Source organism: Portunus trituberculatus, chromosome 20 (genome assembly GCF_017591435.1).
Source record: "Portunus trituberculatus isolate SZX2019 chromosome 20, ASM1759143v1, whole genome shotgun sequence".
Taxonomy (NCBI): Eukaryota; Metazoa; Arthropoda; class Malacostraca; order Decapoda; family Portunidae; genus Portunus; species Portunus trituberculatus.
Window position 1 is genome coordinate 13,708,852 of NC_059274.1, and position 24,182 is coordinate 13,733,033.

At 42.6% G+C, this 24,182-nt stretch overlaps 1 protein-coding gene across 1 annotated transcript in view; it reads right to left on the reverse strand.

The window, feature by feature from the left end:
* Window positions 1-24,182, reverse strand: part of LOC123506647 — a 111,261-nt gene that overhangs the window by 74,830 nt on the left and 12,249 nt on the right. The window lies entirely within an intron of this gene.

The window sequence follows — 24,182 nt, forward strand, 5'->3', positions numbered from 1 at the left end:
TCCTCATCTTTCTCCTCTTCCAGACTCTATTTACGCATTGTTAGTCTTTTACCTCCTCCTCCTCCTCCTCCTCCTCCTCCTCCTCCTCCTCCTCCTCCTCCTTCTTCTCCTCCTCCTCCAACAGATGAAACTATTATCATCAGAGGTTTGAGCCGCGGTAGAGAAAAAGAAGGAAGGGAAGAGGAGGAGGAGGAAAAGGAGAGGAGAGGAGAGAGAGAAAGAAAGAGAGAGGGAGGGACGAAGTAGGTAGAGAGAAATGGGTAAGCGGGAAGAGGTAAGGGGGGGGGAGATATGCAAATAGGGTTCCAGCAAGTCCCTTAGGCGGCGTGCAAAGGGAGAAGGGTGTAAGGAGAGGGGGAAGGGGAGAGGGGAGGGAGGGGAGTTAAGGGAAGGGGGAAGGGGTTATGGGAGAGGGAGGGGTTAAGGGAAATGGGAGGAAGACAGGTAAGGCTTCGTTAGTGTCTTGGTCAGATGTGTGTGTGTGTGTGTGTGTGTGTGTGTGTGTGTGTGTGTGTGTGTAGTGCAATTTTTTCTACTTTCTTTTTCATTAATTTCTTGTTTCATTGTGATTTTCTAGTCTACTTCTTTGCCTGCTTCTCTCTCTCTCTCTCTCTCTCTCTCTCTCTCTCTCTCTCTCTCTCTCTCTCTCTACGCCTCATCCATCAAATCTATTTTTCATCCCTTAACTAATCAACAAATGAGAAACACACACACACACACACACACACACACACACACACACACACACACACACACACACACAGAAGACGTGAATGCCTCTCACCACACACAAATTATACACTGCCAATTATAATCTCCATTAAACAGATGCAACGTAACTTACTGCTCATTCACCACCACTCGTTTTCTTTGCCTCGTTAATTACACGAAGAGAATAGAAACTCGTCTGCCTTGAGTATTACAATGATTTACATGAGCGAAGTAAATTGAGTGTTGATTTTTTTTCTTTATTTTCACATTTCTACGTATTTAGCGTGTTTGATTGGTGGAGAACTATTAATTAAGAAGTCATAGGTAGAACTCAGGTATATATTTTAACCCCTTCAGTACCATGACGCGTTTCCATATTCATTCTGTTTTCTAGCTGGTGATTTTGTACAGCTTCAGAAACTTCAAATAGTAAAGACTTTGGGCATTAATCTTCTGACCTCCACAGATTCTTCCTAATGTAAATAAATTCGTCTAATGATATCTATAACTCATAGTAAAAAATGTGTCCCAGTACTGAAGAAATTAATTGGTTTTTTTTCACTAATAATGGTTATGAGAAAAACAGAATGCAGAGGATGGATAGAAGGAAAGGAAGAGAAGGTAACGAAACGATGATAACTAGTAAAATAAAAAAAAAAAACGGAGAGAGAGAGAGAGAGAGAGAGAGAGAGAGAGAGAGAGAGAGAGAGAGAGAGAGAGACGAAATAAAAGAAGAAAGAAGAGAGAGAAAGACAAGAAAATAAGAGAAGAAAGAAGATAGACAGAAAGACAAGAAAAAGACAAGATTGAATAACATATCTTGAAATAAACTAAACATTCCGAGGATGAAGAAAAAGAAAAAGGATGGAAATATAAATGGAAAAAAGAATAAACAGGAAGCAAGAAAGAGAGAAAAAGAAAATGGTAATGATAAGAAGATGAAGCCGAGAAAAAGGTGGAAGGCGAAACGAGAAGAAAATTACAGACCAGGAGGAAGACGAAGGAAATGTACACAAATAGCAGGAGAGAAATATATCTAAAGTGGAGACAGGTTAAGGAGGGAGAGAAAGACGGGGTGGAGAGAGACAAGTCCATCTGTCCACTTGAATACACAAAGAATAAGATAATCTAATCCTCTTCCTCTTCCTCCTCCTCCACCTTCTCTTTCTCCTCTTTCACTCTTCCCTCTTCTTCAGTTGCGCTTCACCTGCTTGACAAAGAAGATGGAGAAAGAGAGAGAAAAAAAGACGGATGGGATGGAGAGAAAGAACATTTATTTGGAAACTCAATGAATATGTAATGATTTAAAAATGTTATTTAGAAAAGAACTAAAGCAATTTAACATAAACATAAACACATTAAGTCATGATTTCTATAATGATATAAAGAAGAGACGCTCTGACTAAACACTATAACTAAATACTAACTTACTAATGATCAAACTAACACAAACACGTACTTATGAACTGCTTATCAAACATCTCATAGTTTACAAAGCTTAATTTTTTTTCCCTTATACTAACTACTACCATTCTTTCTATCACTCATATTCAACTAAACACTCTACATAAATACCTTATTAATAATCAAACTAACACAAACACGTACTTATGAATTGGTCATTAAACATTTCATAATCTACAAAGCCGTGGTACAGTGGAACCATGCGTGCTTTGGGATCCGAGAGGTCTCCAAGCGCACGGGTTCGAATCCTGTCCACGGTCCGAGTAACTTTTCCTAGCGGGTGGGCTTTGAGATATACTATCCTTTAGCCCATAAATTCCCGTGAAAAGCCCACATGGTATAAAAAAAGCTTAATTCTTACCCTTATATTAATTACTACTATTCTTTTTATCACACGTATTCAACTAAACACTCTAAATAAATACCTTATTAATTATCAAACTAACACAAACACGTACTTATGAACTGCCTATTAAATATTTCATAATCTACAAAGCTTAATTTTTACCCTTATACTAATCAATACGATCCTTTTTATCCCAGGCATTCAGCGTTTGTGTTAGGCTTCAAGACGCATTGAATAAAGAACACAATTCAACGTGTAACTTCCACTGGTACCTAACATTATTGAATACTAAAGCCACCCCTTCATTAATCCCATCATCCCACGTTTTCTGTGACTCATCATTACGTAAAGCTGAACTGCGATATCAAGCCTTCAATTAACAGTATAGAAAAAGAAAATTGCATAAGAAACACTACATCCATTTTCTGTTGAGGATCGACTGGTAGAGTTTAGGTTTCAATGTATCAGTGGATCTTTTATTTGCACGAATTGCATTATCGGATTGCGCGATTGTGTGACGGAGTTATTGCTTGATGAGGCGGCGCGGCCCGAGGAGGCGCAGCGCTGGTTGAAGATACCGAGAAATTGATTAGACGGTTTTTCTCTCTGCTTCTTCGTTCCTCTTTTATCTCCTTGTACTCATCTCTCATCTCTCTCTCTCTCTCTCTCTCTCTCTCTCTCTCTCTCTCTCTCTCTCTCTCTCGCACATACTCAGTATCATATCAATAAACAATGCCCATCTATTTCCTTCTTTTTCTTTCATCTTTTCTTCATCTCTCTTCTCTCTCTCTCTCTCTCTCTCTCTCTCTCTCTCTCTCTCTCTCTCTCTCTCTCTCTCTCTCTCTCTCTCTCTCTCTTACAATTGACTTCTATCTAGCCTCGTCTCCGCGTCCGTGTTCAGAGTGGCGGTACGAAGGAGACGCGTGTTGCAAGTCTACCTTTATGAGTTGCTGCTGGGAGTGAATTCTCTCTCCTCCCAGATAAGCAACGATAAGGCAGTGCAATGGTTTGTATCTCGAGGCAAAACTAAAACTGAGCCGTCCTAACGATTCGACACCATTCATTAACCTTGGGGATGGGGAAGAGGTAGGAGGAAAAGAGGAGAGAGAGAGTGAGAGAGAGAGAAAGAAAAAAAGAGGTGAGTGAAAATTAAAGGTTTAAAAAAAAATATAGAGAAGTTATCCATTCCCTTGTTTGAAAATGAGTGATGATTATGTTCTCCTCTTGCAATTGATTACCTGAAGATTCAAGCACCTCTCCCCATCTCCCCATCTCCCTCTCTCCCTCTCCCTCTGCAACTCTCCCTTCTCGAGGTTGCAAGTTTCGTGTTTGGCTCAATTAACAAGCTCAGTCCCCGCCAAGCCATTTGTCAGGCAGTAGTTAGACTGGTGTTGGGGGGCTGCGAGGAGGAGGAGGAGGAGGAGGAGGAGGAGGAGGAGGAGGGCGCATGAAGGTGGAGAGCTTAGTGGATATGAGATGGGAGGTTGTGAAGCAAGGAAGGAAGGATGAGGCAGAGGTAATAAAGAAGGGAGGAGAGAAAATGAGAGGAGGAGGAGCAGGAGGAAAAGGATGAGGAGGAGGAGAAGGCAAGGGAGGCTGTGAGGTTAGGAGGAAGAGGTAGAGAAGGAGGAGGAGGAGGAGGAGGAGGAGGAGGAGGAGGAGGAGGAGACTGTGAGGGAGATGAGAGGGCGGTGTGCTTGCTTGCTTGCTTGCTTGTGTGTGTGTGTGTGTGTGTGTGTGTGTGTCTGGGGAGGATGCACGAGAGGTGAGTGAGAGTGCGTGGGTGAAATTGGCTTGTTTATCCGGCTTGTTTGTTTGTTTATTGACGTGTTTGTGCCTTGGTCTGTTACAAGGCAAAAACTGGGCTGGGGAAAACTTCAGATACTGTTGTGAATAAAATAAATGCACACATTGTCTTAGCAAATTGAACTTTACGTAGGGAATAAAAAGTAAGTCTATATAAATGTATGTACTTATTTAATTGTAATGTGTGTGTGTGTGTGTGTGTGTGTGTGTGTGTGTGTGTGTGTGAGAGAGAGAGAGAGAGAGAGAGAGAGAGAGAGAGAGAGAGAGAGAGAGAGAGAGAGAGAGAGAGAGAGAGAGAGAGAGAGAGAGAGAGAGAGAGAGAGAGAGAGAGAGAGAGAGAGAGAGAGAGAGAGAGAGAGAGAGAGAGAGAGAGACGAAATAACTAATACCTGAAACTTAAGATAAACACAAAAATTCACACAAACACACAAACACACACACACACACACACACACACACACACACACACACACACACACACACACACACACACTAACTCCCCAACAAACCACACGTCAGATCAAGTCAAACAAGCGAAGCACAACAAACAGACAGGAAAAACAAAACACAACAAAACAAAACAAAACATTACTAATTCCAAACACAAGCTGGCAACACAAGAGTCCCACTGATAAACAGGTAGACGCGGGACAGGTAAGTAAACGAAACAGGAACTCTGAGGTAAGATAAGAAAGAAACACAAGCAGGTAACAAGGCACGCAGGTAAAGATAATAACAACAAGCGCACGGTGAGTCAGCTTAACAAGTAGCCAGGTGGGGCCACAGTCACGAGGGGACGAGGGGAGACAGGGTACAAGTTTAACAAGCAGGGGGAAGAGGTCCGGGTGCTGGTCACGAGGAGGCAGGGAAGCAGGGAGGGAAAGGAGACAGGGAGGGACGGAAAGCAGGGAGGAAGAGGAGATATAGGATAGAAAGGGAAGCAGAGAGGCAGGAACAGGGAGGAAGCAGGCAGGGGAGTTTGGTGGAAGGGGAGACAGAGAAGATAGAAGGGAGAGAACCAGGGAGGCAGCGAAGCAGGGAAGTTTGGTGGATGGAGAAACAGGGATGATGGAAGGGAGGGACGCAAGGAGGCAGGGACAAGGAGGAATGAAGCAGGGGAAGTTTGGTGGAAGGGGAGACAGGGAGGATGGGAGGGAAGCAGGATGGAAGAAGAGACAGGGGGTGAGAAAAGCAGAAAGGAAGAGTAGAAAGGAGGGAAGGAGATAAACAGGGAGAAAGAGAAGACAGAGAGGGAAGAAGGAAGGGAAATAAGGTGGAAGAGGAGATAGGGAGTGAGAAAACCAGAGAGGAAGGAAGGGAGCAGGGAGGAAGGAAGAGGAAGAGGAGGAAGAGAGGAGAGAAAAGCAGAGAGAAGAGAAGACATAGAAAAGGGAAGCAGGGAGGAAGAAAAGCAAGAAGGCAAGGAGGGAGAGGAAGAAGAAAGACGAACGAAGCATAGATTAAAAGGACAGGAAGACCACAAAGCAAAAAAGAAGAAGAAAAGGGATAAATGAAAGACAAGAACAGGAAAGGAGGAATAAACAGAGAGGAAAAGGAGATATGTCCACTCTGATACATAATCTACATTTTGTCTTCACACCATCTCATGACTGGTGCACGTTATTACGAAGATAAAATTATGGTTAAAATAGATGCTAAAATGTAAAATACAAAGAATAAAATGTAAGTAAAATAACAGATAAAAATAAAATAACAACAGATAAAAGATTAAAAAATCGTAAGTCAGCATATAATAAGTTAAATTTGCCCCTCACATTGCGAAATATAAAAGTCCATGTAAGAAAGTTGTGCTGGTGGTTTACACACTGAATTGTTTGTTGAATAGATAAGTGTGCAGTAGTTTTTTATAAGTTCTAATGGAGGGTGCATTCCTTATATGAGGAGGAAGGCTGTTCCAGAATCTTGGTCCAGCAGCCAGTGGATTGAGACAAGCAGGAAAAGAGAAGACTTAGGTCTGAAGCCATGTTGCGTATCACTGAGGAGGTGATTGCTTTCAAGGTGTGAGGTGAGTTGAGCAGCAATAACCTTTTCAAGAACTTTTGAGATAATTGGAAGAAGTGATATGGGTCTATAGTTTTTCGGTTCCATAGCGTCTCCTGTTTTAAAAATGGGTACTACTAAAGCGTGTTTCCAAGATTCTGGGAAATTTCCTGTTGCAATTGACGAATTAATTATACATGTAAGATACGGAATAATTATAGGCAGTGATTCTTTTATAAATCGAAGTGAGATATTATCAGAGCCACAAGAAGAAGTGTTTTTTAAATGTTTTATTATCAATATAATGGTATTGCTGTCAGTTGGCTGAGGTCTAAACATGCTACAGGATGGACCGCTGGTGTTATTGTTGTTGGGTACAGGCACATTCTGATTATGCTCGCTATTTTGGTGTGTTTTTCAAAGGTAATTTTCCCAACATTAGCAAAAATTTATTGAAACTTTCCACTTTCTTTCTCAGTGTTTCCTCATCTTTATCAATTTCTAGCGTAGCTTTGCATATATCTTTGGAGATAACCTGGTTTAATATTTTCCACGTGGCAGCACTATTCCCTCTGTTGCTCTCAAGCTTGTTGCTGTAATACTCTGATTTAGATTTTTTTATTGACATTTTCACTTCTTTTTTAAGTTCCTTATACGTGGACTGTAGGTTTACGTTAGACCTGTCATTTTAAGATTTATTTGTGCTGCATCTCGCTCGTGCATCAGTGCTCGTAAGTGCTCGTTCATCCAGGGGCGAAGGGCCTTCTCAGAAGGAAGAAGGAAAACAGGGAAGCAGGGAGGAAGAAAAGCATGAAAACAGTGAGGAAGAGGAGGAAGAGAGGGAGAGAAAAGCAGAGAGGAAGAGAAGACATAGAAAAAGGGAAGCAGGGAGGAAGAAAAGCAAGAAGGCAAGGAGGGAGAGGAAGAAGAAAGACGAACGAAGCATAGATTAAAAAAAGACAGGAAGACCACAAAGCAAAAGGAAGAAGAAAAGAGGGATAAATGAAGAGACAAGAACAGGAAAGGAGGAATAAACAAGAAAAAACACAGATAACCAAACATAGGAATATAGACAGATACACACAAGCAGACACGGAGACAAGCAGGCAGGCAAGCAGGTAACCAGAAAAGCAGGCGAGGACCAAGAAAGCACGAACACCACCACCACCACCTCCACAGCCGCCGCCGCCGCCACTGCCCCCCGCGAGGCTGGGAATGTTATCTCTGGGATCAACAAATGGACCCTGCGTGAGGCTTCCTAATGACCGCCGCAGCCCTGGGGACGCCCGCCACGCCCATCCATCACCACAGGACGCCCACGCTGCCTCCTCGCTGCTAAAAAGGCGCCTCACCCACGCCAACGAGGATCAGAGTACAAATTAGGGTGAGATGACGTCAGGGCGCCTCAGATAGATCCTCGGATGCTGTCACGGTGTGGATAATAAAGAGAAATAAAGAGTTTGTTTGGTGCTTTGCCGCCGCCTGTCCCGCCGTGTTCAGCCCGGCAAAGGGAAGGAGCACATGCTGTCTGAAGGTAGTGATTGAAAAATATTGAGGTTCTTAAGTTTATGCGTTTCTATTTTATACAGTGAAGGAGAAGTGAAATAAAGTAAATGAGACAGAAAAAAAAGTAATAAAGAATGCCTAAAATAACTTTCACTAGCTTAAAATCTAACTTTGTGTTTTTTTTAATGTTCAAGTATAAACATGATAAGCCTTTAAGTTCAGGTTTTCTAATTCATGCAAGTTGATTTTGTTCTATTTTCATAAGTCATTGTATAGGAAAAGTTCAGCTTAAGAGGTAAATAAAAAAAAAAAAAAAAAAAATCCAAGTTCTGAAATCAGCTCGTAAATTTTTATTGTTTATTAAGAATTAAAAATATTCAAATTCCATAAGTAAGTTTGTAATGATTTCTTTCCTCTTCATCAGATTGCTGGCGATAAAAAAAAATAAATAAAAAAAAATAGAAAATAAATAAACAAATAAATAAATAAAAAATATAGAAAGTTTAAGATCAGAGGTTTAAATCGTGACAATTTCCTTTATCAATTCATTCTAATCTTAACTATTTTCTCAAACACTTCAACACAATGACGCGTATTCATAATTCTTCAGGTTACTATTTGGTGATTTTTACACAGCCTCTGAGAATTATGTGAGGGTTGAAACAGTGAATATTCTGGTCATTAATCTTCTCATCTCCAAAGACCGTTTCTAGTATAAACAAAATCGTCTAATCATACCCAAAACTCAAGGTAGAAAAGCGTCCCAGTACTGAAGAGGTTTAACACGCCAAGAAATCAAAAGAAAACCATCAACCAGAAAATCAAAGTCCCTAATCTAATACGTGATGAGTTTCCATATCCCCTTTCCATTTTTTTTCCCCTTTTTAAGTTGACGAGATTAATGTAAGCCGGAGCTCAATGAGGAATGCTAGAGCCAAAACCGACGTATGAATAATATAGGAAGGAATGCGGCGGCGACAAATCATGAGCAGGACACTGAACAAACTCAACCAAATGCCATGAATAATGCTGAATATGCAACAGTAAAGTATAAACAAAGATAAAATCGCAGCGAGATAAACGCAACACGGCAGGGAACAGAAACAGGAAAACAGAGAGAGAGAGAGAGAGAGAGAGAGAGAGAGAGAGAGAGAGAGAGAGAGAGAGAGAGAGAGAGAGAGAGAGAGAGAGAGAGAGAGAGAGAGAGAGAGAGAGAGAGAGAGAGAGAGAGACACTAGAACCCCTAAAAAAAAAAGTGAACAAAATATAAATTCCATCTCTCCATTTCGCCTTTTTATACTTGAAAAAAAGAAAAAAAAAGAAAATAGAAAGAAAGAAAACGAAAAGGAAGAAAAAATATGAAGAACAAAATATCTCAAACTCCTTATTTTCCTTTCCAAATTATGTAACCTTTCTTTTTTTCACTTTCTTTTTAGCATGGAAGGAGGAGGAAGGAGGAAGGAGGAAGGAGGAAGGAAAGGAAAGGGACAAGGAAGAAAAGGAGCTTGAAGGGAAGGTAAAGAAGAAATACACCACAAAAATTCTAAAGACAACAAATTTCGTCTTTTAGCTTCATTTTTTTTATACATCAGAGGAGGAAGAGGAAAGGGACAAGGAAGAAGAGGAGCTTGAAGATAGATAGAGATGAAATACAGCCAAACATTTTAAAGGCAACTAATCTCATCTTGTGGCTCCGTTTCTTAATGCATCAAAGGAGGAAGAGAACGAAGAAAAGAAGTAGAATGAAAGCAAAGGAATAGAAAACCAAAACAAACAGAAAACAAAAATGAAATAAACTATAAATTTCAAAGGTGCATTTCTCTTTCATGCAGCAAAGGAGAAAGAAAATGGAACAAATGAGAAGAGATAAAAAAAAAAACTCTAAAAAAAAAAACACACTTCCAACTTAAAACTGAAAAAAAAAACTGAAATTTCCTTCCCTCCTCTATGCATGGTTCTGGTCGCTTCGTCTCACAGGTGACCATAAATTTGTCCTAAACCATTGTCTTGTCGCTCCGTGCCCTTCACTAGTTCCCACGCGCCCCCAGGAGACGCCGGCCGCGGAGATAAGACCCGCGACCGACTCCTTGTGGTCTTGAGAGGGTCTTTAGCATAATTTTTACGGTCCCAACAGAGTCCTTTAGTTTGCGATCAGTGTTCATCTCAAGATTTCGAGCCACGGTAGGATGCTAAAGTCCCCTCTTGCTCCTCCTCCTCCTCCTCCTCCTCCTCCTCCTGCCCCGAGTCTCCAGTATCCCTTGGTTTATTGGTGGTGATAGTGGTGGCGTGTGGTGGTGATAGTGGTGGTGTAAGCTGCTGTATTTTTCTTCTTGAGGTTGTTTTCTTTTATGGTCTCTTTTTTGTGTTTTTCTTTCCTTTTTGTTATCCTTCTTGCATTTTTAGAGATGTGTGTATAGACGTTTTTCTTTTTTGTTTTCCTCGTGTTCTTTTTTTCTGTGTTTTCTTTCATTTTTTTGGTTTTCTCTTTCGTGAATTGTGTTTTTTTTCCAGAGATGTGTTATTTTTCTTTTGTTTTCTTCATGTTCTGTGTTTTGTATTTATTTTTTCCTTGCCATTACTGACTTGATTTCTTTTCCTTGAGTTTGAGTGTCTTTTTCTTTACTTCCTCTTACATTTCTTCTTTCTCTTCTACTCTATTCATTTTCTATTTGATTCCTCTCTTTTTATGCTTTAAAGTAATTCTAAACTTGCTTCCCCCGCTCTCTCTCTCTCTCTCTCTCTCTCTCTCCCCAATTCTCTTTCCCACCAGTCCGCGTCAGGCTTCACAAACTTAAAGATAAACATCACCTCAAAATTACTCGAGATGTTTGTTGGTTTCACAGCCCCGCGACGCCCTTGTGTGACGGGCCTTGCTGGTGGTGGTGGTGGTGGGACGTGTGGCGGCCTCCCTTGGTGTATTGTGTCCTATGTCTGCTTGTCTGCCTCCCTGTCTGTCTGTCTGTATGTCTATCTGTCTTTCTGGGATGTTTGTATGCAGGTGTTTACGAGTGTGTGTGTGTGTGTGTGTGTGTGTGTGTGTGTGTGTGTGTGTGTGTGTGTGTGTGTGTGTGTGTCTCTCTCTCTCTCTCTCTCTCTCTCTCTGTGTGTGTGTGTGTGTGTGTGTGTGTGTCCTCTCTCTCTCTCTGTGTGTGTGTGTGTGTGTGTCTCTCTCTCTCTCTCTCTCTCTCTCTCTCTCTCTCTCTCTCTCTCTCTCTCTCTCTCTCTCTCTCTCTCTCTCTCTCTCTCTCTCTCTCTCTCTCTCTCGCCACGCACACACACACACTCCCGTACATCTACACACATCAACAGCTCGGCACAGTAAACACAGACCCGCCTGACAGGACCAAGCTAGTTTGGTGATTTATTCTACAGCAGAGGCCGCTTCCCTCACCCTGACACACACCTGCCCGCCTCCCAAACCTGTCTCATTTTTCTAGCGTTGTTTATTTTTTCAGCACTTCCTCACACGCTGCCCATATTCTGAGGCACTTCTGGGCCACAGCTACATTCAAAAAGCTTCAGTTTAGTTAAAGAGACACGGATTTTGAAGGTGATTTTACAGTTCTAGTGACAGATTAAGGTTTTATAGTTTTACAGGAGAAGCACTATTGAAAACCTTGCTAATCATCTCTGAAGTCTTTGAAAATAGTCAAGGTGAAAAGAGTATTGCGTTTTAGAACACACACACACACACACACACACACACACACACACACACACACACACACACACACACACACACACACACACACACACAGTTTTTTCTGTTGTTTCCACAGCAAAAATATTATTCACACAGAACACACACACACACACACACACACACACACACACACACACACACACACACAGGTTTGTTTTTGTTTGTTTTCACAGCAAAAATATTCTTCACACAGAACAGCAAACAACACACACACACACACACACACACACACACACACACACACACACACACACACACACACACACGACTTTCCACTCCTCATCTTAGCTGTTGTGGCGGCCCCAGGTGGACCCCTCACCTGGGTAATTAGCAAACACAGGTGATTAATTAGCATTTAAAGTGATACCTTCCCCCGCAGCTACGTCACCCTTGTTGATGCTCCTCCTTTACCTTGCTGTTTGTAAGCTGCGCACTGAGAGAGAGAGAGAGAGAGAGAGAGAGAGAGAGAGAGAGAGAGAGAGAGAGAGAGAGAGAGAGAGAGAGAGAGAGAGAGAGAGAGAGAGAGAGAGAGAGAGAGAGAGAGAGAGAGTTCGGGTCCTTGTGTGTGTGTGTGTGTGTGTGTGTGTGTGTGTGTGTGTGTGTGTGTGTGTGTGTGTGTGTGTGTGTGTGTGTGTGTGTGTTGATGTGATGTGATAATGTCTAAAAAAACAGTAAAAACGTAAATTCTTGTCTGTTTTTAATGTTTCTCTTTTCATTATTCCCTTTCCTTTTCTTACACTTCTTCCTTCTTTCCTTCTCTTTCTCTCTTCCTCTTCCCTTCCTCTCTTTTTCATCTAACTTTCTAAACTAAACGCCTCATTTGAAAGTCTACAGAGAGTCATTTATTTTTTATGTATGTATGTTTCACAATGTGCACGTTCATGTGTGTGTGTGTGTGTGTGTGTGTGTGTGTGTGTGTGTGTGTGTGTGTGTGTGTGTGTGTGTGTGTGTGTGTGTGTGTGTGTGTGTGTGTGTGTGTGTGTGTGTGTGTGTGTGAGAGAGAGAGAGAGAGAGAGAGAGAGAGAGAGAGAGAGAGTTTTTGTGTTTATGTTTCTCTCTCTCTCTCTCTCTCTCTCTCTCTCTCTCTCTCTCCCTCCTCCCCCGATCTTCCCTCCATCCGCAGACTAGCAAAAAGAAAATTACACAAGTTTTTAATTCATTGCATTTTTCGACGGATGAAAATTGCCAGAATCATTGAAAGGTCGAAGTGGAAGAAATCGCGGCCCTTGGATTAAACACGAGACACTGATTGCAGGTTGCTGTTAATTCATGATTACACATTAATTTATCACCTATTGTGTTATGCATTTACCCGTGCGTGTGTGCGTGTGCGTGTGTGTGTGTGTAGGTGTGTGTGTAGGTGTGTTTTCTGCCTGACTCGTCGTGTTTAGAGAGTGGTGTGTTTTGTAAAATGTTGTAGTTAGTATCTTTATTTGATGTTTTATTGAGATGTACCTGAGCGCATGCGTGATTGCAAAGACAGACAAACTACCTGGCGATGGGAGATAAAGGAATTGATACACGGGTGGACAGAGATGGACGGACAAGATGCAAGGAACTGAAAGAGAAATAGAAAATATACAGACAGAAAGGCAAACCCCACGGACATCCACCGACCAAGACCCATACCAGCACCCACTCACCCACATCCACACACACACACACACACACACACACACACACACACACACACACACACACACACACACACACATAAGAGATATAGAGAAACAGCTGACAAACACATAGACGACAAGATAGACAGACAAACAGACAGACAGACAGATAGATAGATAGATAGATAGATAGATAGATAGATAGAGAGAGAGAGAGAGAGAGAGAGAGAGAGAGAGAGAGAGAGAGAGAGAGAGAGAGAGAGAGAGAGAGAGAGAGAGAGAGAGAGAGAGAGAGAGAGAGAGAGAGAGAGAGAGAGAGAGAGAGAGAGAGATACGTACATATAAGACCAGGTAGAAGAACAGATACAGATAACGAATAAAAAGACAGAGGTAAATAAACAGTGATTGACAGAGAGACAAACAAAATAAAGATGCGCGTGAGATCGGGCAAACGTCCACGCGTAGGTTCGAATCCCACCACGTACAGCCTTAAAACACTTTGCCCTTTGTCGAGTGGTTTAAAGTTACCTACATGTCACCATGATACCCAGGCTCTAGGTGGTTACACTCAAGATGAACTTGGGCGGTGATATGGGCCCTAATATGGGTACCACTATAAATAAAATTGCCTGCGCACACACACACACACACACACACACACACACACACACACACACACACACACACACACACACACACACACACACACACACACTCACAGGTAAAAATCTCACTCAACAAGGTGACTAATTACCCGCGACAAATTAAAATCACCATAACATTTAACTCGCGACATGTGTGAAAACGCACGTCACCTTACACGCACGTCACCTCGCCCTTTAGCACGTCACCCGCTGCAAAGGTCACCCGGCGCGTGGAAGACAAAAGTAAAGGTGTTTCATCTCTTAATTGGCGATGAGATTGAGTTGGGTTCGCGTGTTTTGTTGGTCGTAGCCTGATTTCTCTCTTTAAGGCTGCGAACACTGAGGAAAGTTGTGTAAAAGGTTGAATATCACGTCCAATCATTCATCTCACTCGCTCTCCTTCATCCAAGTGGACTTTAGGTGAAGTGGTTCCAAGAGTGTCTTTATTACAACGGTTTTCTCTTAACAGCATGTCAGATCACACGACTCGTTCGCTTTAGTTCATGATTTCTTTCTCCAGAAATAACTTAATTATACGTAACCTCATTCTGAAGTAAAATGTGTATTATAAAATTCTGCTTTGGTAAGAATTCATAGAGAAAGTTTTGAAGGATTATCACTCTTGAATGTAGAGATAATGTGACTGTGTACAATTATCTTTCTGCCTTCTTTGAAAAGCTGTGTGTTTCCAAAGAATCGGTGAGTTTTATAACAATCGCTAATTGAATATTAATGAGAATATCTTCCATCCTGGCTGTGAACACAATGGTCTGATAAAACAAGAGTAACACATTTGTTTACTGTTATTTTCTTCATTTCAACGATTTCTCCGGTTCTAATTTTAAGAGAACATAACATTTAAGACGAATTTCTGCCTTTGTACAGCACAATTCTCCTCTGCAATGACATGATGACTACTTCACCTCATTCTTCATAAGTGACGTGAAACTAAATGAACTCTACAACATTATGAGCAAACACCTGAAAAATCATTCGGAGTTGGCTAATGCTTTTATCTTTGTTGCTCCTCTTCTCTACCTGAGCATTCACTGGGAACATCATATCATTAAGCGTTCCAGGAAGTTACTTAATCTCTGCATCACTTTATCATTCCCCTTCCTGATGCAACGACCGTTTCATTTAACTTTGCGCAAGGCAGGTGAGTTTGACCAAAAGGATTTATAGCGTCAGGGTCGAATAGCAGAAAAATAGCTCAATGTTAATCTTTTTTTGTTCCTCTCCCTCTCCCTCTTACCGCCCTGAGTTACACCGTAATAGTGGAAACCTTATAACTTCTCGTCTGATTTAACCTTTACGTCTCTGCATCAATTGTACAAACACGCAAGGTAATAATTACCCTTCACACCTGTCACTGCACTTAAAATATACTCGTACCTAGGAACAGACACACCTGCCTCCACACACTCACACAGAACACACAATACAAGCTAACAACACTACTTTTTCTCCCTCTTCTCTCTCTCTCTCTCTCTCTCTCTCTCTCTCTCTCTCTCTCTCTCTCTCTCTCTCTCTCTGTCGCTTTACTGAATCTAGAACGTAGTACATGAACACTTTTACAACATCACGATGCAAACTTCGTCGTAAAACAGTCAGTCTCAAAGTACTTTTTATGAAGAAACTACACGCGCGTTTCACATGAATATATATGCCTTGGAGGTCTGAAAAATAAGAGAAGGGAATTTTTAGCTCTCCAAATAACACTGTCACCTGTTCCCTGTCGTTCGGTCATGTTGAAAATGGTGCACAAGAAAAAAGGAAAAATTTCATAGGTCATCCTGATTGGCATTATAGCTTTCAAATTCGTACTTTCACTACACTTTATGTATGCATTAGAGGAAGGGAAGAATTTGTAGTGGTAGAAGAATATGTGGAGGAGGATGAATGGGTAGAGAATGAGAGGGAATAGAAAAGAATTAATGAGATGTTTAATTTTCTTTATAATGCTGCGATGAATATGACAGAGAAAAGGAGAAAACGGAGAAAAAATGAAGAAAATAAAGAAAATCATGTTGGGCTCTATGTCATAAAAGGTGACAGAAGGAATAAAATACAATGATGAACTATTAATCTGATATAAAGAACACAGAAAAAGAGAGATGCTTAGACGAAAAGAGAAAAGAGAAAAGAAAAAAAAAAATAATCACAAAAGATTACAGAAGGAACAAAATGCAATGATGAACCATTAATCTGATATAATGAAGAATAAATAGAGTGAGATGCGTAAATGAAGAGAAAAAAAAAGAAAAAAGAAAAAAATCACGGAACTTATGCCACATATTACAAAACGTTCTAGAAGGAACAAAATACAATGATAAACTGACAATCTAACATAAAGAACAATAAAGAGAGTGAGATGCATAGACGAAGTGAGAGAGAAAACAGCGAGAGAAGAAAAAATTATCACGTGAGTTAACCCTTTCAGTACTGGGACGCATTTTACCACTACTTTTAGGTATGCTTAGACAATTTTATTATTAGGATGGGTCTATGGAGGTCAGAAGATTAATGGCCTCTGAGTCTTCGCTATTTTAATCCCTCACATAGTTCTTCAAGCTGTGTAGAATCACCACATAGTAACCAGAATGAATATGAAAACACGTCATAGTACTGAAGGGGTTAAGCGACATACTACAAAAGCTACAGAAGAAATGAAATACAATAATAAACTGACAATCTGACATAAAAAAAACAGTAACAGGAGTGAGATGCGTAGACGAAAAGAAAGAAAGAAAAAAAAAATCATCACGGAAGTTAAGCTACATATTACAAAAAGGCTACAGAAAAAATAAAACACAATAATAAACTGATAATGTGATATAAAGAACAATAAAGAGAGTGAGATGCGTAGACGAAGAGAAAGAGAGAAGAAAAATCATCACGGAAGCTACATATTACAAAAGGCTACAGAAGGAATACAATACAATATCAAGCTAAAAATCTAATATAATGAAGAGTAAAGTAAGTAAAAGCTGCCGATTACGAGACCAAAAAACCAGGTAGAGTCAAAATACTCCATGAAAAACACAACCTCTTTTCACCACTCTCGTCTCCTGTATGTTCTGTACATTAACCGTGAAACTTCTTATCGTCACATGCATGAATCTACGACTATAATCACTAGTACTACTCACATACAAAAACCACCAACAGCACTACCATTAATAGCTTTCTTTATCTCCTTCCCACACGTCACTAGTAAAGTATAAAGACTGCTATTATTATCACTAGTTCACTTTCTCTCTCTCTCTCTCTCTCTCTCTCTCTCTCTCTCTCTCTCTCTCTCTCTCTCTCTCTCTCTCTCTCTCTCTCTCTCTCTCTCTCTCTCTCTCTCTCTCTCTCTCTCTCCTTATTATAATCCCACATATCATCACTTCTATACGAGTTTTTTTTTTCTATTTTCAGTATGTATATTATCTCCATTCAATCATATTTCTATAGTTTTCTTTATGTCTATCCGCTTCATATTCATCTATCTATAATTTTTCTCTTCGTTATCCTTTCGTGCACTGTTTCCTTTGTGATCGTTTTAATTTTCCTCTATTTTTATATACTCCTCAATCACATACACAAATATTTTTTCCTCTATTCTCCTCTTTCCTTCTATTTTCCTATTCTCTCCATATGCATCAACATCTATCCATCCACCAACACCACTACCACTATTATTATCATCTGTTATCCTACTTTGATCTCCTTTTAATACCTCCCCAATGCTCTCAACTCCATCTTCACCTACGATACCATTCTTTCCGTCTCCCCTCCCTACCACCACCACACACACACACACACACACACACACACACACACACACTCTTTAACATTCACCCCATACCGTGTTCCTTTCCCCACAAAACACAGGTCTGGCTTAGCTTGGTTCTCCTCCACTCCTTACCAATACCTGCTGGTCATTTGCATCTCGGTTGATCAGCCAGGTGATACGCTCAGGTAATTAGCCGACGATTCGTTAAGAGAGAAGGAGAACAGGTGGCTTTTCATACTAGGAGATTACGGTCCTTACCAACTCGGCTCCAGGAGGGAATGCAAAAAAAATAGGACAGGAAGAAAAGTAATACAAAAAAGTAAGAATAGCTTGGTAACAGATACGCTTGAGGAAGATATGATAGTCTTAGATTTATCGCGAGCCAGTGAAAGCTGAGAGGAGGAAGAGCAGAGGAAGAGAGAGAGAGAGAGAAGGGAGAGGAGTGATGGAGAAGGGTGTGAGTGGAGGGAGACAAGATTACTGGATGGATATGTAGAAGAGGATAGGAAAGGAGAGGAGTGAGAGACAAATAAACGTGGAAAAAAAGAAAGTCATAATGATAGAATTTAGAAACGAAACAAAACGAAAATGCACAAATAAGTGACAAAAATAAAAATACAAACATAATAAACAAAGAAAAGAAAACGACGAGAAGAAAATAATGGAGAAAAAGATAAAACCAGAAAACAATAAAGAGGAAAACGAAAGAGGAAACCAAAATGAAAAAAAAAACTGAGAGGAAAGTAAAGTGAGGAGGAGAAGAAGAGGAGGTAAAAATATAATTGAGGCTAAGGTGGTGTCAGGTGAAGGAGGAGGAATGCCACACTGTAAGGAAGGCTTCTGAAGGGCGTGCCGAGAGAGAGAGAGAGAGAGAGAGAGAGAGAGAGAGAGAGAGAGAGAGAGAGAGAGAGAGAGAGAGAGAGAGAGAGAGAGAGAGAGAGAGAGAGAGAGAGAGAGAGAGAGAGAGAGAGAGAAGCCTTAAAATACGGACCACTAAGTAACTCGATAACTGTATCAAGGAGAAAAATCACCCACATTCCTACGAGTCATACACTGATCTCTCTCTCTCTCTCTCTCTCTCTCTCTCTCTCTCTCTCTCTCTCTGGCACAGTTCTCCCTTTCTCCGCTCCTTCTAATACCTCCTAAAAGACACAAGACCTACGCTTAACAGGCAGAGTCCAGGGAAGGTGAGCGAGAGGAAGACAAAAGGAGAAGTACATGGGTGGAGTAGGAAGACCAATAGGTGGGAGAAGAGCTACGTGTGTATTGCAAACGACAAGATAGAGAGGTGTGGCAGTTTATGGTAGCCGACACTAGCAGGGCCACAGGACTCTGGTTAGGTAAGATAATGTTATTTGTGGGTGTAAGACAAAGAGAGGAGAGGGAGAGGGAGAGAGAGAGAGAGAGAGAGAGAGAGAGAGAGAGAGAGAGAGAGAGAGAGAGAGAGAGAGAGAGAGAGAGAGAGAGAGAGAGAGAGAGAGAGAGAGAGAGAGAGAGAGAGAGAGAGAGAGAGAGAGAGAACAATAACTTAACAACAAGAGCTTTCAAAATAACATGATATAACATCAAAAAGAAAGAAAAAAATATCCATAGAAATAACTCCATACTGATCACACCACCACCACCACCACCACCACCACCACCACCACCACCACCAACAACAACGACAAAATAAATAAAAATGAAACAACAAAAAAAATGGACAAAAATAACAAACAACACTGCTTAAATAAAAAGAATAAAAAATACCCTCACAAACATACCCCCTCCCCACACACACACACACACACACACACACACACACACACACACACACACACACACACACACAAGGAACAGAATAACAAGACAAGACAAGAGAAGACAAGGAGAAGAAAGGGAAAGAGCAACATGCAGCCACCAACACTGAATCTCGCTGGGCATCGCTGGGGTGGGTAGGGCGGGGCGGGGCGAGGCGAGGCGTGATGTGGGGCGGGGCACTGACGAGGACCACCAAGTTGGCTCACACCTACGAGGCGCGCAGAAGACGCCGCTGGGGACCTCTGCCGCCGCCCAGCACATGCCACCCACGCCGCCCGCCGTGTAAGGGGAAGGTGAAGGCGTAATGAGAGGGAGGAGAAGAAGGAGAAGGAGGAGGAGAGGGAGGAAAAAGGAAGTACTGGCTATGAAGGAAGAGAGGGTGGTGAGGGAAAGGATCGTGAAGGAAAAGGAGACGAGTAAGGAGAGTAGGAGAGATGCATGGCGAGAGAGAGAGAGAGAGAGAGAGAGAGAGAGAGAGAGAGAGAGAGAGAGAGAGAGAGAGAGAGAGAGAGAGAGAGAGAGAGAGAGAGAGAGAGAGAGAGAGAGAGAGAGAGAGAGAGAGAGAGAGAGAGAGGCGGTGAGTCAAAGAGGAAGCAACAGAGTACTCACACGAACCCTCTCATCCACCTCACATTTATCTCGCAGCTAAAGGCACCGCGAGGACAGCCAGCCATGCATCCACTCACCCCGCCGCCTCATCCACTCTCGCCCTCATCCGCTAGCCATTAATCCACCAGTCATGCACAGTGCTCTCCTCTCGCCACCACCACCATCACCACCCACGTCGAGCACAAGATAGCGAGCAGGAGGGAAGACAGACGATGATGTGTATGAATATGGATGCTGGTGTTGGATGGGCGGAGGGGACGAGACCACCTGCCCTCCCTCTCTCCCTCCTCTCTCTCCCTCTCCCTTCGTCTCTCTTTCTTCCTCTCTCCTGCCTTTTCCCTCCCACATTTCTCCCAGCCTCTCCCTACTCCGCCCCTTCGCCCCCTCTCCTTTCTCTCTTTCTGTCTCTAGCCTTTCCTTGCTCTGTCTCGCCATGGTGACACGCGCCGGGTAGGTGGGTAGGGTAAGAGAGGGACAAGAGAGTTGGAGGGAGAGGGTAAAGGAGTAAGGGACGGAAGGGGAGGGAAGGGTGTACGCTGTTGATTATATATAGAAAAAACATGTTTACAAGCTATTAGATGGTAAGCGAAGGAAAAGGAGAAAAAGATAGACGAGAAAAGGGAGAGAGAAAGAAAAAGAGGCCAGAACTATCTATATAATTAAAGAATCAGAAAAGTGAAATATTTCTGCCATCACCAATTTTCACACGCCTCATTTCTCGACTACATTCATTCCAGACACTTTTATTCCAAGATTTCTTCGCAATTTTTAAAGATGTACTCGTTAACATTCTAATCCACTCCCTTCCAAGTGGCGAGAAATTAAGGCAAATGATCTGCCAGCAAGGGTATAATTTCTCCAGACTTATGAAATTGTCTGCTCTCTTTGAACTCTCGCAATTCATGACGCGAGGTAACGAGAAAACTGGAGCTCGGCGTCTTGTTCTTCCTCGCTCCTGCATAAAAATGTGACTTTCTCGTTCGGTCCACTGTTACGGTAAATGATAGAAGCTTCACGTGTTCATCTTTTTGGTTCGACCCACACACACACACACACACACACACCTGTCTACCTTTTTCTCCGTTCCTCTGATGAATACTGATGATGTAAAGGTGAAGAAAAAACTAATAGATTCTACACCTATTCGGGCACCACAACATTCAATTTCCCTTTAATATCTACGAGTGAAGCAGCATTCCCACTCCATCATCGTAATGCCCAACCAACAACCTGCCAGTCTCCTCCACCCACCTCACTCCACCCCTTGCTACTCCCTTCACTCCCTCCTCAACTCCGCTTCTCATCCATATCACCTGAATTGTCTCCCAGGTACCTTTTTTTCGATCCGTTCTTATCGCTCCCTTTTTTGGCTGCTTTCATGACACACAGCCACGCCACTTTCTCATTTCTTTCCCATTTTCTTCTGAACACTGACATGCTCTCAGGCCCCGGGGTGGTAAGGGATGAGGTGGACAGATGGTGCAGCCACTGAGTACGAGACGGCAGGTGTAAGTGCATAGGTGTAAAAAGGGGAGTGCATTTGATGGGGAAAGGTACAGGTGAGTGAAGGTGTGGTAGCTTGTGACAGGTGACTTGAAGTGAGATCAGGTGATACGTGTGTGATGAGGGTGGCTTCTGACAGGTGAGGGTACACAGTGACAGGTGTGGGAGGGGCAGGGTGGCTTTGAGATGAGCAGGAGACAAGAGGTGTGAGAGAGGCAGGCTGGTGCAGGTGTGTTTCAGGCGAGTAAATCGATGTTGACGTAGTTTCAATTAGTGTCCATTCTACACCTGCCTTACTTCACGGCTCGTTTCATATCTGGTAGACACTGCGCCTCAACACTACGGTTAGATGGTCATGTAGTTACGTAGGTAGTTCGTAAGGACGATGGATATTCATTTAGTTTAGTTTGTTTGTTAAATATTAAACAGCTTAGTTAAGTCAGCTATCTAGTTAGTCAGTATGAAAGTTAGTTAGTCGGTTGTTTAATTAGTCAGTTTTTAGTGAGTGAGTGAGTTAGTGAGTTTGTTTGCTAGCTAGTAAGACAAGTAGTAAATAAATCAGTTAGCTTAGTAATAAAACTACAGAAACACAAAAAACTATACCCAATACCACACAAAGTCTCTTCCTTACATGTTCTCTACCTTTCCTACACTATAGTTACAACTTTCACTAAATATTCAACCCTTAAAAAGTAAACACACACACACACACACACACACACACACACACACACACACACACACACACACACACACACACACACCGCGTAGTGTAGTGGTTAGTACGCTCGACTCACAATCGAGAGGGCCGGGTTCGAGTCCCGGTAAGCGGCGAGGCAAATGGGCAAGCCTCTTAATATGTAGCCCCTGTTCACTGTTATAGCAGTAAATAGGGATGTAACTCGAGGGGCTGTAGCCTCGCTTTCCCGGTGTGTGGAGTGTGTTGTGGTCTCAGTCCTACCCGAAGATCGGTCTATGAGCTCTGACCTCGCTCCGTAATGGGGAAGACTGGCTGGGTGACCAGCAGACGACCGAGGTGAATTACACACACACACACACACACACACACACACACACACACACACACACACACACACACACACACACAACACTGGCCCATCTCATCACGGAGACTCATGAGCCTCATTCCACATCAATCACCGGGTCATCAGCCTCACTCCACATCACAACCCGCTCGGCCGCCACGCTAAGAGCGACGTGGGTATGGCATTCCTCTCGCATTAGTCCCATGCCACACCTCCCTCGCTAAGCCATTTCCTACGCCGGGAACACGACGCAAGACACTGAGGCGGACGTGTTTGTGTCATTACGGTGGACACGAAAATATTGCGACGGCACGCCCTTTGAAGCTCCCGCAGCGCCTCGAACACTGCCCACCCCGACGAAATGATAAAAGGACGGAGATTTTCAGCCTAGGAAATGAAGCCAAGGCGTGAGATGATACTGGGAGGGGGCTGGTGATGGAGGAGGAGATGTTGGAGCAGCTTGTCGTGAAATGAGGGGGAGAGACAGGACATGAGATGGGAGACAAAGACAGGGTATGAGATGATGCTGGTAGTGATGGAAGGGATGTGAACGAAGCATGTTGTGAAATGAGGGAGAGAGACGGAACATGAGATGGGAGGGAGAAGGAAGGGTGCACGAGAGACGTAAGGGAGGATAGCAAGGCAGGATGTGGTTCATGAGGTCAACGTCACTTCATTATTTCGTAATCGTTGCGTGAGAGTTTGACTTATTCTCCCCTTGTTTCTTCTTCTTCCATTCAATCCGTCACCAGTGAACCTAACAATTGCGGGAGGTTTATGGAAGAGGCCACAGGGTATCTACCTCCAGGACAGCCAAGAAAGATGGGATTCAGATGACTGCTACTACCGTAATTTCTTCTCGTCGCTACTCTCTCTCATTCCCCAATCGCTGCAACAGCCTCGGGTTCTTGTCCCAGATAAGTGGGTAAGAAAGCTGACGAAAGCAAACACAGCCCTTATCTTGGCGTCACTCGAGGAATGAGGCGGAGGGGAAGGAACACTCCCGCATGCATTCGCTGACCGCAATGTCTTTGTCAAGTATTTTTCCATGTAAGGTCATCTCACTGTCTGTGGAGGGTGGAGGTTTGGAGCCCTGACGGAGACACCAGGAATGCCTGACGGGGATGCCAATTGACTCTTGGTCCTTCGCCTGGCTGGTCCTGGTCCTCTGAGCCTTTCCAGCTGGTGAGTTTTGAATTGATCTGGATAACTCGTTCTCGTCACAAAGTTCCTTCAGGAGAGGTGGCAGTAATAGCGTCGTAAACCTCAGCGCTGGTCCCCGGCACATATCTGATCCGAAAAGTGTCCAATCAAAACACATTCTCGCTGGGATATACATGTACTGTGTGACACGTCTGCGGCTTGGAACGTGAGGCACGGCATCCACTGCTCCCTGTTATCACGAGGGTTTGGGCCTGGCACGCTGATGGACGCCCAAGAATTCATATGAAGGCTTTAACGACTTGGAGAACGAAATGATTGACTGAGACACTGAGAAAGTTGTATAAGAAGCTAAGATCCAATTCACCCATGGAGAAAGTAATCGAGTAGTGAGTTGTTGCATTTATTCAGAAATCCGTAGGGGTGACTAGTCCCATAAGTTTTGAGTGGAAAAAAAAAGAAAGGCAAAGGTTTACTAGACACTC